This window comes from Pezoporus occidentalis, unplaced genomic scaffold (assembly GCF_034315485.1).
Source record: "Pezoporus occidentalis ecotype Australia unplaced genomic scaffold, CSIRO_AGI_Poc_V1 ctg186, whole genome shotgun sequence".
Taxonomy (NCBI): domain Eukaryota; kingdom Metazoa; phylum Chordata; class Aves; order Psittaciformes; family Psittacidae; genus Pezoporus; species Pezoporus occidentalis.
This window is the reverse complement of record NW_026913704.1, coordinates 1,267,262-1,285,930: the sequence shown is the minus strand read 5'-3', so window position 1 is coordinate 1,285,930 and position 18,669 is coordinate 1,267,262. Positions and strand designations below refer to the sequence as shown.

At 36.9% G+C, this 18,669-nt stretch overlaps 1 protein-coding gene across 3 annotated transcripts in view; it reads left to right on the top strand.

Moving 5' to 3' along the window:
* Positions 1-18,669, top strand: part of VAV3 (vav guanine nucleotide exchange factor 3) — a 159,713-nt gene that overhangs the window by 32,071 nt on the left and 108,973 nt on the right. The window lies entirely within an intron of this gene.

The following is an 18,669-nucleotide window of genomic DNA, read 5'->3' as shown; positions in this document are numbered from 1 at the left end:
GAGGTAAAGATGATGTAAGAGTGGAAGCATGAATCAGGGCTACAGTATGACTATTTGGAATGGTTCAGTGATTACTGTTAACCAAAATGTCTAATTATTTTTCTGAACCTTTTGTCTGGTTTTAAGTCCCTTTGAGTATATAATTAGACAATTAAATCCACTTGTTCTTTAGTCATGCTGAACATGTTTTGTCCTTATATAAATTACACTTAAGATAAAGCTTTTGTTAAAATGTGACTTTTTTTTTGCAAATGCACTGTATTGCTTATTAAAAATGAGATTTTATTTTGTTTTGTGCAAATAGCAGAGGAATTAAAATTGTTGGTTTTGACATTTTTGGTGCAGTAGAAATGTCTTACTTATGGTGTCCCTTATTTAATCATGTATCTTAAGATATGTGACCTTAGTAAACTCGCGTATCTTAATGCTTGCTTCAGATCTTTAATACCTGTCCTAATGCATAGAATTTTTAAACAGTTGTATCTTCTAGTTAATTGCTGAGAGTTTCAAACTGTGTGCCACATAACCATAACCAGCTTGTTTAATACAGTCTAGTTTTGAAGTCTTTTGCAGTGTGAATCATTATTGCAGCATCACTGAATACCCAGTAAACAAGTTCAGAATTAAAGCTGAATTTAATCTAACAAATGTTTCTGGCACTTTTTAATTGTCATTTTAACAAAATTTATTTTGGAATACAATTTCATGTATGTAGAATTATTGGCTTTAAAAAACCCAAGCATTTTCCATTCACGATATTAGTATTACTTTTACTCTTCCAAAGTAAAGTTGAATGCAGAGATTTTATTTTTTTGGCCATGCTTGTTGCCACAGTATAGCAGGAATATACTGGTTATTCCTGGTGATGGTATTTGAGTGCTAGCAATGGTGATAGTCCTTGTAAGCAAAAGTTTCTCTGGTCTTGGACACTTTAGTGGCCTTTGTCACCTTTCTTGGAAAGCTACCAAGTAAAAACATAGTGACAAACTTGAATGAGACTTGCGTGTGGGCTCCTTTAATGCAGCTAGCTATGTGCATAGTAACATCTGCTTGTGCAGAGGTGGAGGTGCTAGATTGAACAAGCCCGTGCAATCATTGCAATAGCTGTGTTGGGCATGGTTTTAGGTGCATAATGGCTCTGCTATTCAGCTGTTTCCACTGCGTGCTTATGTGGAAGCTTGCCACACACGAGTGGAGGTAGCAATATACTGTATTTAGATAGGCTGATCTGTATATTTTACTAGCCTCTGCAAATGAGTAGTTAAGCTTCCTAAAGCAGTTGGTCAAGTTGGTGGCATTAAGATAGTGGAGGGGAAAATTACAACTTGATTAAAATGTATGGTCAGACCTGAGTTAATTCTGTAGTTTTAAGTATCCTGTTTGTGTATCTGTAAAGTGGCATGGGTTTTAAATTGCTATCTGATAATGTACTTTGGAAATTCTGCTTGCTAGTAGCAGCAGTGAGAAAAAGCTTGTATTTTTCAAGTTCATATTTGCTTGTCAACTTCCCCCCCACCTTTTTTTTTCCTAAGAATAACAACCTTAATGTAGTCCTGAATCTCCAGTGTTCTTGAATTGAAATTGCTTATATGCAAAAGGCCAAAAAACAAGTGCTGAAGATTTTTCCTGCTACTGCAACCAAGTCATTCTGCTGTTTCTAAGAGTTCTGTGAATTGCATTCCTTAATACAAAATATGAATGATCTTAAATTGATTATAAGCACAAACAAAAAACATAATAAGGTTTAGAAATGCTCTGTTTTCCAGTTGTTGACCAAATAGGTGATGGAATGATCTACAGCCTCTAACACATTTGAATGTCCTGAAAGTTGCCTTGGGATGTCAGCAGTTGGCGACTGCTCATTAGTGGTGAGATGTAAATAAACTGTAACTGGAATGACTCCATAAGCCTTATGGATTTGGTACTTTTAAATGCTTCAGTTGAATTTATGAAGAAATGATTACTGAATTTGTCATCATATGATGGAGTATTCTGCTTAATATAACAAATTTCAGTGACTTTTAAGCATGCTAATGGAGGGAACTGCAGCAATATGTAAATGAACAATGAGCCTTCAAGGAGATAAGATTGACAGGAAAAATGAGATGAGAGACCTGGTGATGGAAACTGTCGTTCTGATGTTTTTCATTGCTGAAGAAAATGGCAGCAAACCCCTGTGTCTCATAGAAGTAGCAGCTGTATGCTGCCTGTAGAATTTTAAGACTTTTGACGGCCTTGTGAAATACTCATTACAAAATGTTTGCTGTAATGGTGAAACTTACATTTTATAGCTAGGTCTAAATAGCTGTTTTCAGATGCTTTGACGTAATGTATGAAAATGTGACTTGAACTTTGTGCTCCACTATGCAGAGACTCTTTGATCTTTCTGTGATCAGAGGAAAAAGAAGGGTGTATATGGTGGGGATAGGGATCAGGCATGAAGCTTAAGAGGCAACATGTAAATAGTCAGAGAATATGTAAAGAAACAGGAAAGCAGGTAACCTCATGAGTATGTTTTTTTAATGTCTATTTTCTGTATGAATATTGATATCAGCTGTTACAAGATGAGGTTTTTCTTCCATTTCATGTATAACAGCAATGATTTTCTTATTTTTTAGACTGACTGTGCTTAAAAAAAGAGGGGCTGCATTATACAGAAATAGGAGGATTCTTAAATTATACTTTCTAAAATGACATAAAACTTGTTTTTTTTCCTGGGGTTCTACAGTATTCACCCATTCTCAGTCACCTTTCTATCAGTAAATTTCATTGTTGCTGCATTAAGCTCCTGACAAAGCATGAAATGCCCTCCCACGCCCATGAGGTGCCAGACAGTGTTTTCATTATGAATTCCATGCTGGAGAGTCATTTTTCACTACCACAGGGTTGTCAGGTTCTTCCTTTCTACCTGTGTGCCAGAATCAACAAGTAATGTTGATACTTGCTCTTTCAGCTCTCTGAGCCCTGCACAGTCCTCAACAGCAGCCTTTGCTGTTTGGTACACCACAACAAATTGTTGCTATCCCTATTCTCTGAAGGAAGTTTGCAACTAATGTGTTGCAGAAATGGGAGTCTGAGGATTAGTACTAGCACATGTTGATGTTGACAGATGCTCCCTGGCCTCAGAGCTGTGTTTGAGGTCTCATGGGGGAAAATAGTGTCCAGATATTGTCAGAAAAAGAACTTTGTGTACTCTGCTTTTAAATATTCTAAGCAACATATAACTAAACACAGTGGTTTTTTTATGACATAACTGATCTAACATGAACACAACCATAAACTCTTCTAGTAGAGATCTTGCAATAGATGTTCTAGAAATAATATACAGCATTCAATCCTGATTATAAAAGGGGGGTGGGGATGAGGGATGATCAAATATCAACTACTACCAATCTAACAAATACCCAATTGTTTAAAAGCATATACCATAATGTCTAATGTAGCTAACTATCCAGTTGCACTTAAAAGGCTAATTTATGTAAAAGCAAGAAACTGCTGTGAAAATATTGAATGCGTATACTAAGGTCATGAATTTTGTTGATCATTTTAGTCACTCCCTTAGTGTAAAGGAAATCCAGGTTGTGATGCAGCAGAAATTCATGCTGAAATTGAAGATCCTGGTATGTTAGTATTCCCTTTGGTTTAACAGATTCCAGGAAGATCAGGCAGATGTGCATGAGATACACACACCAAAATCAACACAACAAAGAACAACAGTTATTATAAAAAAAAATATACCATTAAGAAAAGCATGAGGAGGAAAAATGCTTAGGAAATATTCAATAAAATTGAAGCAGTTGAGATTAACCTCAGTTGTTATATGTTTTATTTAGTGCATTTAATGAGTGAGGTAATAGAGCAAAATATGAGCACTTTAATAAAGTTGTATGAAAACTGCAGAACATTGGGGAGCATGCCAAGACATTATACCATAATTTTTGAAAAGAAAATTAACATGAAGAAGAGAAATGAACAGGTAAAAACAAGACTTTAATTATTGACAGAGCCCTGTCTTCATTTTCTGAGCTTTTTTATTGGCAGAGCTTAGTGATTTGCTCAAGAAACTTAGCTGTACAGTTGCTTTTAGGAGTAGCATTTTAATGTTTTCAAGTGTGTCACCGAGATGGACTGGTTTGGGATGAATGTTACTGGAACTCTTTCAAGGTGTACTTGTGAATGTGGGAGAATGAAAACATGGAAGATACAGACAGGTTCCAGCTTCCTTCTCTGTGGAAATGCTTTGTAAAAAAATGAGCATTGAAAAAAAACGATCAAGAAAACACAAAACACTAGGCTGTTGCAAGACTGCTAAAATGCTTGGCATTTATGAAAGATTTTGTTAGATATTATTTCTATCTGTGTAGAGTTACATAAAGGTTAAGCACTAAGAGCCTTCCTTAAATCATAACAAAAAGTGTCTTCGAGCCCCAAAGAACATAAATCACAGTTTTGGGCAAAGTGATGAGGTGGGTGAGCAAGTGGAATGAAAAAGGGTGTAGCTCTTAACCACCTTTCTGAAGTCTTTGAGAGTTTACAGAATATGTTGTGTGACAGTGACAACCATTGCAAGCACTAGATAAATTTAATGTACTTATCTGTAATAATTTGTTGCAGTGATGATCACCAAAGAATCTGTACAAATTCTTAGGCATATAACTATAATATATAACATGTACTGAAATAAAAACAGCATGAACTTATAGCTTCTACGTGAGCTTATATACTTAGGCCTCAATATTTCAGGATTTGGTCTTGAATGTTCTTATGACAGCATACGATCAGACTGTCACCTCTCTAGTCTTTCCAAATGAATCTTCATGAGTTTCTTAGAGGTTTGTCATAATGTTTCAAGTTATAATATTTGCTTCCATGTGATGGAAACTAATGATAATCATAATTTTTGACCACATCACAAACTGTTGAACATAGCTCAAGTATTTGATCATCAATGAAAAATTCTCACCCAGGGAGTGCTTGGAATGTTTTGTAAGTAGCAGAAGACTTTCGATCCTTATACGATGTACTTTTTCTGTTCAGCTTTTTGGCAAATGTGACCGAGGTTGGAAATTGAAGATTAATGAGAAACTGCTAATCTGAAAGAATAAAACTGAGTTTCAGAGCACATTTTTCTGTTGACCTTGCCCAAATGGTAGGTGAATCTGATTCATGTATCCTGGTGACACTGAACTTGTAGCATTGAATTCTGGTAGAATCCATTTCTCCTTAAGGTGGAAGCAGTTTTGGAGGAAGACAGTGGCAGCTTGAGTAGGTTTAACAGGGCTTAAGATTTCTGTCTTCTCAGGTGTTTGCTTATAGATGTGTTTTAAAACTGTTTTTAAACAGGGAATTAATTCCCTGCAGTACTTGCCATACAAGCATTTAGTAACCAAAAGCTGACGGTGAAGCTGACAATGAAACACAAAACTGCTTGAATTTATAAATATTGGTCAAGGTAACACAAATATAAACTATAAATGAAAGCAGAAGGCGATAAATGAGTGACTTGCAGATGAAGTCCATATGAACTTTGAGGTGTTTTGTGTGTATCTTTTTTCCTATGATACTGAATTTGTTCACATTTTTTTTCTTTCCCTCTTCTGAAAAGCCTGGAGGCTTCCAAAGAGGAAAAACATGACAGTTTTCTGTTAGTCCCACAGATAGCTGGAAGAAGTGGGAAAAGAAGACGAAGTACAATTTATATAACCTGTTCTGTGCTCTCTCATGCTTGCAATAATTTCTAAGAGAATCCCTCTCCCACTTTGACCTAGATCTGCTGCTTGCTGCCTGGGTTCTCTGCTTCTTGTTCTCTGTCTGCTGTGGGACAGAGATTTTGAATCTCTATTAAGATTCAAATGACATAAGCATTATATCACAATGTAAGAACAATAGAACATGGCTGCTGCAGTTACCTGGATCTGTTGGTCATTCTGATATTTCCAGTTGTTACATGAAACAGACTTGACATCAGCCTAAAAAGCCTGTTGCAAATTGTGCTTGCATTTCACATCTCATTAAGATGCAAGAATGGTTTATTTTTTCCCACAGAATTTATAAAGTTTTAGTCCTTGATTTTTGGACCAATGCACTTCTATTTTCATCATCAATTGTGCAAATTAAATACTCAACTCATAGACTAAAGTAGGGCGCAGTTGTAGAGTGAAATGATTTACAATTTTTCCTCACTTAATGACAATAGCAGATTAACTTGAGACATTATCTTTGCCAGTTTTAAAATAATAAATTCAGTGACTTTTCTTTGCTCTGTTCCAATATAAGAAAGTTACAGAAACTGGAATTACCAAGTTTGGTTTTTTTTGCTTATATTTTTCCCTTGGAATGATTTCAAATTGATAAATTTTCACTGAAAGATGCCTCCTAGTTTATATATATTTTATATATATAATATATATAAAAATATAAATATTTAGCTTAAAATATTATTGAAGGGTGTCTGTGCTAGACATGCATCAAAGAGATTTAGGCCACTCTTGATCTATACCCAAGAGGTACAAATTGCAAGCTAGGGAGGTAGTGGCTTAAACTGTTTTACATGCAGCGTTGAGATTTCCTGTGAAGAGTCAGTTAAGCATGTCTCAACACTTTCCCTAAGGCTAGCTGCTAATGACTGGTGGGGTTTGTTGTGGGGTCAAACCCAGGAGCTGTTAGTATGCTGGTGGAAAGCAGGACTGTGATTTTTCTACTTGGTCTGTCGAGTCCCTGTCTTTGTGCAGGCAAGTGGATGACCACCTGGCAGCTGTTCATGGCTGGCAGTTCTGTCTGAAGCACAAGTGTACTTGAGTGAAAAGTCCCAAGTAATAATGTATTTTCAAAGGCAGTTGAAAGTTACTGCTTGTTTCTTTGTAAGTATTAAAAATTCAGGGTTTGTTAGCCTGAAGAATGCTCTGGTAGTGAGGCTGGTTGAAATCTCATTCACTGTTTTTTTCTGTCCCATTTCAATAGAAAGTGAAACCTGCAGTGAATGGCTTGCAGCAGGAAACAATGTTTGTATATTTCATGAAAAGGAAATAGGTATAAATTAATGAGAAATGTTTACAAAATGTGTTGGAGGGTTTTTACTTAAACTGTTGGTAACAGGGCTAGAGAGGTATTTGCTAATGAACAGTTGTGTCCTCTTATTTTCCTTTCTGACCCAGTTGTTGTGGTGTTAATTTCAGCACAGCTACTGCATGCCTTTAAAACGGATGGATACTTAAACAGTTGGATAATGAGGAAACAAATTCAAAGAGTGTGTTCCAGAATAGTTAACTTGTAAATCTGAAAAGCTTCTGTCATTTGTAGGTGATTGAAGTCATAAAGACTACCTTGCTGGGAAAATTAATGCATCTTTCTATGCAAAAATGAAGCTATTGAGGGAGATAGCCTTTTCTTTTGGTCAAAAAATGTTACAGCAGAAATGCTAGATCTTAGGTATTGAATTCTACATGTTCTTGACTGTGAAGCATGGGATGAGATTTATTCGGAAAAGTTTTATTAAATGGATTGTTTGTGTTTTCATAGCTTCATGAGATTTCAATGGTGAAAATTGTAAGAATTGGTAGTTGAAAATTGAGGATTTAATTTCCAAAATAACAATTCAATAACTAAATCATTCAATGTAGTGATGAATGTAATAACTGATAATCTTAGGAACCTCTTTAAAACCAGTTATAAATAATGACAGTTGCTCTACAGAAAGTAGTATGACGGAAGAAATTAAAAGTATTGTCAAATAAAATGATTAACAAAAGTGAAATTAAATTACATACTTGAGCTACTCCTAAGCTCTGCAATTAAATCAGTTCAAATTACAGTTGAAAACTGCCTGTAAAGAGCTTTAGGTATGAAGTAACGGCATTGGTACTCTGCATAACACAGGGTGGTGCTAAAGAAGCTGACAGAAGTACGCTTTTTAAATTTTTGGAAGGTGCTATTTGGAGCATGTTTATATGCAAATTTTAAGCTTAACAAAATAGAATTACCCAATCAGAGTTGTGTATAGGTCTGAATATATCTTCAACTGAAAACCATTTGGATCTGTGAATATCTAAAGGATACTTGGTGGAATTGCTTAAGAAGACCAATTGAGGGCTAATTCTCATGAAATGTATTTTAGGAGAATTAAATATACTAAAAATGCTGAAATGTTTCAAGTGTTTCTAAAGAAGAACTGATTTCGGCAAAAATATCAGTGACATTGGGCAAGCATATGTGTTTCCTGCAGTGGCTAGTTGATACTAGCTGAGTAATTCAGTGCACAATATAATCCATTTTTCTCCCAAAGTATATGAATGACTGGTGGGATGATTTACTGCCTGTGCATGTGAAGGAATATAGAGCCAAAAATTGAATGTAGGTCACTGATGGGGAGTTTTCCATAATTTCCCATTCAGCCTTCACTGGGGTATGCTGTTGTCCAACACTCAATGTAGTTTAACGTGTCAAGCAGAGATGCTGTTGGTTTCAGAGTGACTCAGTAGTACCTTATGTAGCTTTTTCCTCCCCCAGTTCTGGGTAAAAATAGAATAATCTTCCTGAGTGTTTACGAGGCATAGAAGCAGCTATATTGTCCTCTGAGTGGTGTACTTGAATTTACCTTGGGAATGTGTCTGGGCTTGGGGAAGCGACTAGGAGGTGACATCACTCAGTACTTCACAGAAGATTTGCAAACTAAAACATGGAATTAGGAAAGGAAACAATGCCGAGCTTGTGGCAGCCACTGTCCAAACAGTGGTCTCTGCTTGTTTTCTAAATATTATCACTGTCAAAATCCTGGTAAGAGACTGTAGCTTGCATGTGGTGCAAGGATCTCATAAGATGTATCCTTGTGTTCAAAAGCTGTCCTTTCAAAAGCAGTGGAATGGGGGGGTGAGAAGAAGTTTAAGTTTTAACTTGTAAATTTTCTTGTAAATGTTTCCCTCACTTGGCTAGGCAATGAAATAGGAAATTTCATAACTATTTGAAACAAATGGCCAGCCAGGAATAGCTGTGCATGTTTTTCGTGAGATCACTTTCTTTTGTGCTTAAGATATTTGTCTGTTGTGATTTCTTATTTTATCTCATCTCTTGGTCACTGCTGGTTTATTTGAAAAGTACAATATATATATATACACACACACGCACATCTTTTGTGATTTAAGCATTTGTGTATATGGTGGTGTCTCTTACAGCTTAATCTGGTATACTAAACATTGTTGAGCAATGCTCTTCTGGGTTTATTTTGAGACTGAGTTTCAATGTGTTTTTTTTTTTTGGGGTGGGTGAGGACCTACCTCAGAGTTTTCTGGCTAGCTAAAAAGAAAGTTTGGACAACCTGGGTACACTGCATAGTAGATGGACACAGTCTGTGTGATCTGTGGGAAATGGTCTGATTAGAAATGTCATCAAAGCAGTTTCAAAGTGGTGAGGTCTACATTTTTGTATATGTGAACTTGGTGGCTGGATATAGACTGCATTATAAGATGGTGTTTCTCAATTGCATGAGTGGTAGCAAAAGTGTTTGTTTAAAGCATGATTGCACCTTAATTAGAAAATGAACAAGTTTTTTCCTGGTTTACAAGGTTAGTTTAAACTAGTTAAATATTTTTTTACTTCTATATACTATTAACACACTTTAGGATGTAATCTGTGATTTGAAAAAGTGGATTCTAGACCAAGCATCTGATTCTCAATAAATGAAAATCACAAAATTGTCTCACTTTATATATTCATTTTCCTTATAAAATTAAACAATATGGAATATGAATTATTTTTTTCAGAACATGGGAAAGGTGCAGTAATTTTCCAATATTTAGGAAGTATTAGATAATATCATCCAAAACACAGTGAAAGAGCTCAGATACTGGGAAGTTAAGCATAACATGCACTTTGATTTTGAACTTTTACAGAGTAATTCACATTTACATTTTCTTTTTTAATGGAGATTTGCCACCCACATGTGGGTGGCATAAATTTGGAATCTGTAGGATCCACAACCAGACTGATTTTAAATCTTGTCTTTGTATGTATTAATTAGATTAACCATCGGTTCAGCAGCACTAAGTATGCTGATGCTGTATGTGGAGTAAAATGGGAGTGTATGAGAACGTATCTATTCACATTGTAAAGCTTTCAGATATTTCCTCATGTCTTTCCCTTGTGCAAATGAGTAGTCCACCTGTGCCTTGAATAGTCTCCTAAACAGTAGGTGCTACTTATAAAGGTCACACTAACAAAGCAATAATCATACCAGGTAGCAGAGCATGTCTCTACCCATGGTACAAATTCAGAAGTATGCAACATTTATTGGATAACTATTCTGTGATCAAGGTTAAGTGTGTTACTGTTCAGGTCTAGTATGATTTCAAATCTCTGCCTAGTTTGTGGGGGTTAGGACAAATAGAATGCTTAAGCTAATGATATTTGTTCATTTGTGTAGAAGTTAATTTGGATGATGGTGCATTGGTTTGTTGTTTAATTTGGGCACCTGTGCCTAATAACATAGGCACAGTCTGATACTAAAAGACAGGTCTTCAGCTCCTACTGCTGAAGTAGATGGAGTGTGTGGAGGTAAGCCAACTGAGAATGTAGTCTGGATGTTCCTAGTTATGGCTAAGAGAAAAGATGTGTCCTATTTAGGAGAGTGAATAAAAGTTAGCTTTTTTTCTCCTTAGATATATTTTTCTGGGAGGCGTGAAAGATGCTTTATTGCATTACTCTATTGACAAAGAAAATCCAAGATGTTATTTAACAAATGGTTTCCCAGAAGTGGGAAGTGAAGATGAATCCAGGTGCTGGCTTAGAGGCAGCTGTTTTCACAAGCATTTGAGAGGAAGTATTCTTTTACCAAGTAAAAATAATGTACGCTCATGTAGAAGTTGAGCAGTTTTCTATGCTAAATCATGAGATTATTTTAATAACTTTTTCATTCCCCTAATATAATGACAAATATACTCATCAATAGGTAGTAGCTAGTAGATGAAGCTACTTAAGTAAAGTTACTAATACTAGGTCTTGTTCTGGTATTTGTGTGCATGTTGAAAGCAGTTTGCTCAATGAAATTGGTCATTCATGTTGGTAAGGTATCAAAGTAACTTGCGTGTCCTTGCATGTTTACAATGCAAAGGTCTGGGTATGTAAGGGAATTCTGCTACAGATTTCTTTCATAATGTTAAGTGAAATGTTAAAGCAAGGTCAACATTCTCAGCAAGTGTTGTGACTTGGTACCGTTGCATCAAAGCTGCTCAGCTGGTAGTGAAGAATCTGTCTGTCAGTGTGTCTCAAACCTTATGATCGATCTGTGTTGGTTCACTTGGTGGACTAATTTCTTAAGGGAAAAATCCCCTTGTTGTGATGCTTCTCATATAGCCAGAGGAGCCTTTAGCTAGCAAGGCAGTTAATCCTGTCAGAAGCCCTTTTTCTCGCCTCTTCTGTTAAATGTTAGTAAGTTGTAGTTGGCTTCTGAAGATGGAGAACGTGGTGGTGCATGTTCAAAGTGTTACAGAGAGGGGGAACTTAAGTACATCAGTAATCAAAAATCCACTGAAAAATTCAATTTATACTGCAGTAGCCTGGCCTGTTTGTTACGTATGTAAAACTAAATTTTGACTGAGAACTAGACCTTCCTCTTAATACAAAATAGGTACAATTTGTTGCAATGGTCTTAAATCTTAAAATAATTTTCTTAAATCTTAAAAGCTTTTCTCCATAGTCTACAGTTCAAGCAATACCAAAAAGTGTTATATTAGAGTGGTTTTAACAGTTGTGTCATTCTTGAACATCATTAATTAAAACTTCCAAAAGTTAAATCTAACTCGAGAACAAATACTATACCTTGTCCTGAGCTGATCCACACACATCACAAAATCTATGTTGTGTGTGCTGCACATGCTGAGCTAGAGGAACAGTGTTAATATAGCTAATGAAGAGTCATACATTTACATTTTGTTTCCTTTCTATGGAAAACATGAAGCATCTTTTTTGGAAACAAATTAACATTGAAGGAACTGTGACTTTCTTTATTCTCATTTTATATTTCACTTGCTTTCCGAGGTTGGTTTCAGCTTATTTATCTTGTTTCCTAGTTTTTGAGATGATGTTATTGTCATCTCAAACCATTTCAGAAGCTGACAATATTCCTTTTCTAGAACGAGATTTCTCCTCTTCCATTGCTTCACTCTCCCTCCACCAAAGTTCTTTTTCACATCTCTCACCTCCTGACACTTCTCATCTTTCTCCAGATTTCTCTCTCCCTAATTCTTCTGACTTCTCTGCTGTCTGAAGATTGCATTTCATGCATCTGCCTCAGTTTAGCATTGCTTTATTGCGCTTTTTTTTTAATGCTGTTTCATCCCTGAAGCCTCTATTTTTGGTATGAGTTCAGCAAGGGAATTTCTATGCTGTTCAAAATATCTGTAAACAGTAGAAAGTGCCTGTCAAGTAAAAAGGGAAATATATTAAGGGACACAATTTGAAGAAACATTACTGTTAACATTGTATGAACTGCAAGCACTTGCTCTTAACAGCTTCTTTGAAATGTTGGTATTGAGGCTGTTTTGGTCACTTTGTTTAGCATTTATCAACTTGTATACATTTTAACTGATCTCTGGTTTAGATTTCGAGTTTGATATTAAAAAATGGAGAAGGTGGAGGTGTAACTCTAGATAGGTTGCTACTGGACATGGACTACATCTTGAAGATATTTGCTCCCAAGCTGTGCTTATAGTGAAGCTCATGAATTTTGTTGCTGACCTGAAGAAAGGTTTAGCTATAGGAATTATGCTTCCCCCCCCCCCCCCCCCCCGGTAGTTGATCCATGAAAATGTACTTCTCTTTACCGCAACTGTCACTTTGCAATGAGGCCATACCACCTATGACAAACTACTAGGAGCATATTGGTATCACATTAAATTTCTCTTTCATATTGTACGTTAGATTGAACCAGAGCACTTATGCAAGGTTTGTTGGTTACAGTAGACTTTAATCCATTTTTATTTCCCCAGAATGATTTTACGCGTTGACTACAAAAGATGTGGGAGCCTGTTGTTTGTAAGGCATGACCGCTTCTGGTAGTTTATTCTTGTTTAGGACAGAGAATTGTTTTCAGCATTACTCATGGTATGTTATCTGGGTGCATCTGCTCACCTGCAGTTGATCTTCTGTTTACTCACTGTTAAGCCTTTACCAAGATTGACTGGTAAGGTACTAAATAACAGGCTGCATATTGTGCTTGGTTTGGACAGACTGTGTTGGAATGAAATGCCCAAAAGTTTTATTGAACTCCTATGTGCTACTGGTGTTTTTGTCATGAATAATTAGCACTGAAGTTGGCCTTAGAAGATGTTTTATAATCCGCTACCAATCTGGTTCAGTCATGTGCCTTTTCATGAATGCATTTAAGCACAATTTCAAATAAATTATTTAGAAATGCTTATGAACCCTACAGCGTAAAAGTGGGGTATAGTCTTAGGCACTCTAAGAGGAAGTTACTGCTCCTTTGCTCTGCTTTCTTTGTCATGCCAATATACTTGGTGCACCTGAGCTGGGAAATAAGCAGAGATCATCTGCTATTTCAAGAAATCAGTCCTTCCCTCTGTTTTTGCATATCAGTTGTCTGATGTAATTTATGACATGACCATGCTAACAGTTGGGTTAGCACAGCTAAGACAGTAGGAAACTGAAGTGCAGGGCAGAAACAAGTAGATGAAGAGCATAATACAGAGGACAGAAATTTCTGAAGTCAATAGTGAAACAGTAAGAAAGTTCTTAATGTTATACATAACTAAATGGAAAATGATAGGTATCTGTGGTTAGCTCTTATTTATCACAGTATCTACATCTAAAGTACCTACTATGATCCTTATCACATACTTGAACTCAAAATCTTTCAGATCTCCAGACAGGTGAAAACTGAGGAGCAAGTCCTTATCTGAAGGGTATCTCATATGAGTCAGTTAACATTGTTAGATGCATTAAAAAGAAATTTTATTCCTCTCTGCAATTTAAGGTCTGGTGCTGCCGTTCTTGGATTAGTATCAGACTGGTTGGCTGCCTTGCATCTTCAGATATTGATGTAGCAGAAGAATAAAGCTTTCTTCAAAATAGTACTTAAAGATATTTTTTTTTCTTTTCCATGAAATATAAACAGTCCCTGAAACCCAGTAGTTGTAATAAAGCATCCATGAATCCCCCCCACTTCCCCTGAAAAATAACAGCAAGTCTTAAAGCAAATACTGCTTACCTTAACTAGAGATGACATCGTGTCATAGAGTGTGAATTGCCTAAGTTGTACCTCTATTTTATATCTGGGGGGAGGACTTTGGACAGGACAAACCAAGAACGCAGAGTTCTTAAAAGATCTGATTCTGACTCTTTGTTTTTCAATATTATAGGCATAACACATAATATGATATTATGCCTGGTATGGGGATGAGGACTTTTTGATCTTCTGCAATGATTCTCATATTCAAATACTTTTGTTTTGCTTGTATTCAAATACTTTTGTACATTGTTTTACAATGCTAATAGGTGGCTGCCTTGGAAAGAACCATTGACCTTGATAGATGTGTGTTTTAGATAAAAACAAAAATTAAAAAAAAAAACAAACCAAAAAACCCCATGGAATTTTAAAAGAACCACCCTCAAGTGTCCTTCTTCTTTTTCTGCCTTCTAACTGATCTTTTAGATAGTAAGCTCTCTGAGGTCTGTCTAGCTTAATTTTGTCATAGGCAGCATCAGTGTCAGTGCAAAGAAGGATATGATGTCAGACACTGTCTAGGAGGGAAGTTGTATTTTTAGGTTATTGCTGTTAAGCACAAATGAACATAAAAAACATTAAAAAAAAAACTAAAAAAAAGAAATCCTAATTTCCTTTCTTTGTGCATTTCTGCAGTGGCATTATGGAAGTGCAGTCCTCTTTCTGCGGGGAAAACTATATAGTTAATAAAACTTGCAAGTTACTACATGTTCAAGGGAATAAAGCAAAAGAATAATTAAGCAGTAACAAATCAGTTTTGTTCATTACTTAAAATTAGTTTTGTTCATTTTGTAATTTTCTGTATAAGGTTCTAGCTCAAGGAGAATTAGGTATGAACATAATGAAAATGTAAATCTCACTTTCTGTTTTCTTTTGCTACTGTAAGTGTAGTTATATTTTTTTATCTAAATGACAGATGATTGTGGAGAAAACAAAACACCTGTTCTTATCAGATTTCTGTAAAGGAAGTTGACAGTATTGCCATTCCCATTGCAGGATGTCTTCTCAAGTTGAGAAGACTTTTTTTATTCTGTATCAAAGATGATATCTTTAAGATAAGAGCAGAAGATAGTGAAAGTGAGTCATGCCACCCTGTGTACTGTGTATTTTTTGCAGGGCTGAAGGGAAGTGCAATGCTTTTCCAGTGGACTGATCCATTCCCTGTAGAGTGAGAAGCTTGACGATAGCCTAGGGCTTTTGTAAGCAGCTGTAAGAGAGTTGGAGGGTAATTGCATCAAGAGAGCAGCTCACTTCCCTTCACACTACCCACTGTAGCAAGGGAAATTTCTTTTCTCTCAGAGAACTAGGGGGCATAGCAGCATGTGTTTACCCCTAATATATGTTGTGTTTTGGAGTAAATTTATAGTTAAATTGTGACTTGGTACAACTCGGCAAAGCTAGAGCAAAGATCTAGCTGAATTTATATAGACAATGGTTAAAGTAAATTTAGAAAAGGGAGAAGTGTGGCAGTGACTACTTAAGACAGGAAGAGGAAGATGTCCCTCTGTTTTTAGCAGAAAAGAAGAAGAAAATCTCCATTGTGCAGTCTCCTTTAAGTATCGTTTTTGTTTATATCAAAATTGACAAGGAATCAGTTTAAATATTGAAGTGAAATAATACAGTGAGAGTGAAGAAACCACATTTCACTTAAACTCCAGGATGCATACCTAAAACAGTATTTTTGAGGTGCAATCAATAATGAATACGAAAACACTCGTTTCCTTCTAAAACATTTGTGTGCTAATTTAAACATCCAAGGTCAAGAACACCCAAAATGTATGCATAGTGTACAGACCGGTGGTGGAAGTTTAGAGAATTTGCCTGTTCCTGTCAAACATGCCAAAATAGTCTTTTAAAGGCTAGTAAAGGGCAGTAGCAAAAGAAATGTAACTTTGAAAACCACACAGCTTTCATTTGTGTCTATTACTATATAAAATGTAATAAATGCGCCAGAAAAGACAAAATCCTGTTTAGTTCTCAGTCTTTCAAAAGGATACTACACTTTAAGGCACTCATGCTATTAGCTGCAGTGTTCAAGTGCTCTGCTTATACCATGGCAGTGCTTGAAGTTAGGTTTCATTCCTTAAGCAATATCTAAAAAGAACCCAACAAACCCTAAACAAGAAACCAAACATCTAAACCTAGCCCCCCAGAAGGGATGGTGAGGGCTGGAAGGTATTCACAGAACCAAAACCACAGAGCTGCAGACAGGAAGAGGCTGCTAACACTCCCTCCCCCAGTTCTTGCTTTGGTGAGGTGCTCGGCATTTTTGGACAAAATGAACCAAGAGGTTAACAGGACTGTGCTGCCTATGCAGTTGGGACTTTTCAGTTCCTTCTAAGAGCAGAACTGTCTAGGGAACCCTTTATGATCTTGGACTATCAAGCAGTAGCATCGTTACTGACCTAAAATTTAAAGAGTGGGATTTCAAGCACAACTTTTTTAAAATGCATACACATTTATGTCCATAATTGGATACTGATGATTAAAGACCTGCTCATTATAGTCCTAGTAATACAGCACTGAGTTTTACAAATTCCTGGACAGCATTCAGTTTTGCTTCTCTCTCATTTGTTTGTCTGTGAGTAATGCTTAGGAGTTGTGTGTGCAGTCATGCGTAGTTACGTCTGACAGCCCCACTATTCCAGTTCAGGATTTTGTATGATCAGAGGTATCACTCAGATATGTGCAAAAAGGGTGGAGGAGGGGTTTGGCTAATGAGGGATCCAACCTGCACTTAGCTATTGTTGGAAACTACATTTATGCTTTTGTTATAACTACTGTCCTAGAGAAAAGTGCTATAGATGTGAAAAGAAAACAACAGAACTCTTCAGTTTTGGATGTTTCTAACTTAATGTCAGGTGTTTCACTTTTAGTAAGGGGGAAAATAACCTGTGCTCTTACATCTTCCAAAGTGTTTTTTTAAGACTGTGTTCTTCTGTCTCTGGCTCTGCTTGCCTTCCCGGTGCCAAACTGCCCTCTTCCTGCCTCAGCTCTCCTTTCCAGGCTTTGGAGAAAATGTAGCATCTTTTATAGTTGTTGATTCCCCAGGGCTTTTGATGTGCCAGCAGTCTGCATCTCTGTAGTTAGCTTATCTACAGACTGAAAGAGGCAACACCCAGGAGGTTTTTTGTCTTGGCTATTTTTTTTAAGTCTGTTGAAAAACATTCCTGACACTTCATCCGTGAAGGCACTGTGGAGAGACACTGGAGAAAATGGATGCAAATGAGACCTCCCTAGGGCAATGTATGCATGGCAAGGGTTTTGCATGCTCGGAGCCAGGCAGGCTTTCCCCCAGCAGCACCTCTGTGGTCTCCCTCCTGTCTCAGCTGGGAGCTGGGGCTCTCTGTAAGGAGGAAGGGCACTGGACTGCCAAAACCAGCTTGTGCAGCAGTGATGTTACCCTTGCTGCCTCCGCATGAAAGCATTTGGCACCTGGTTTAAAACTGTGCTTCGGAGTTGCTGGCAGGCTCCTGTCGGTCACAAAAAAACTTGGCTCGGGGTTGTGAATTTCTCTGCTGTGGTTCCAGTGGGCAGTTGGACTGTTTTCCTTACTGCTACTATGCCAGAACTAAGCCTTGATGGTAAAGAAGGCTGGAGTAGTCCTCAGGTGTATTTTCTGAGGATGTAGCTCAGTGGAAATGGAAGAATGGATGTGGATGGCGGGAGATGCCAGGATCGGGGTAGGTGAAGGTGACACCAGTGAGGAAACGGGCAGCATCCTGCAGGTGGTGATTACCCCTGTTGAAAGTAAGTTTATGACTATCCTTTGAATTGCAGCTGCCAGTGTCCTATACTTAAGGCTTGGATTTCATTATTTGACTGAAATGAAAATCAGGACATCACTATACAACTATATGTGAAAGTTTGTGTAATCAAAACCAGACTATTAGATTTTTCGTTCTGCTGGAGGTCTGCATACTGTTGTGTTTCTAAGGAAATGGTGTGGATGCCAAGGCTGTAAATTCTGTTTGATGTATTTGTGTCTGTATGACTTGGACACTTCAGTGTATGCCATAGCAGTATTTATTAGAGGCATATTTGCAGAGCTGGTATTTGAAATTTGCTTTTTGGTTTTAAGGGTTTTTTAGAGGTGCCATTATGTAAAATTCAGGGTTTGCTTTTAGCCCTCCCTCTTTACCCCCTTTCTTTTTAATGAGTTTTCATTCATTCTGCCTTTCTTGAAAAGGCCTCATCTTTTCTCTTTCCCCAGAGGCTTGTGGTTTGATTAAAACTAACCTGAACTAACACAGAGTACTGACATGATACCAGAACAAGGCACATGGAGAGAAAATGTTTGATTTAACTTAGGAACACCCTTTACTTGGAATAATATGCTCATTAGATCAGCAGCAGTGTAATCATCCTGGAGTTGTCTGGCTACATGTCTTTTTCTGTGTCTGTCATCCAGTTAAATTTAAACGTAACTGTTCCTAGAG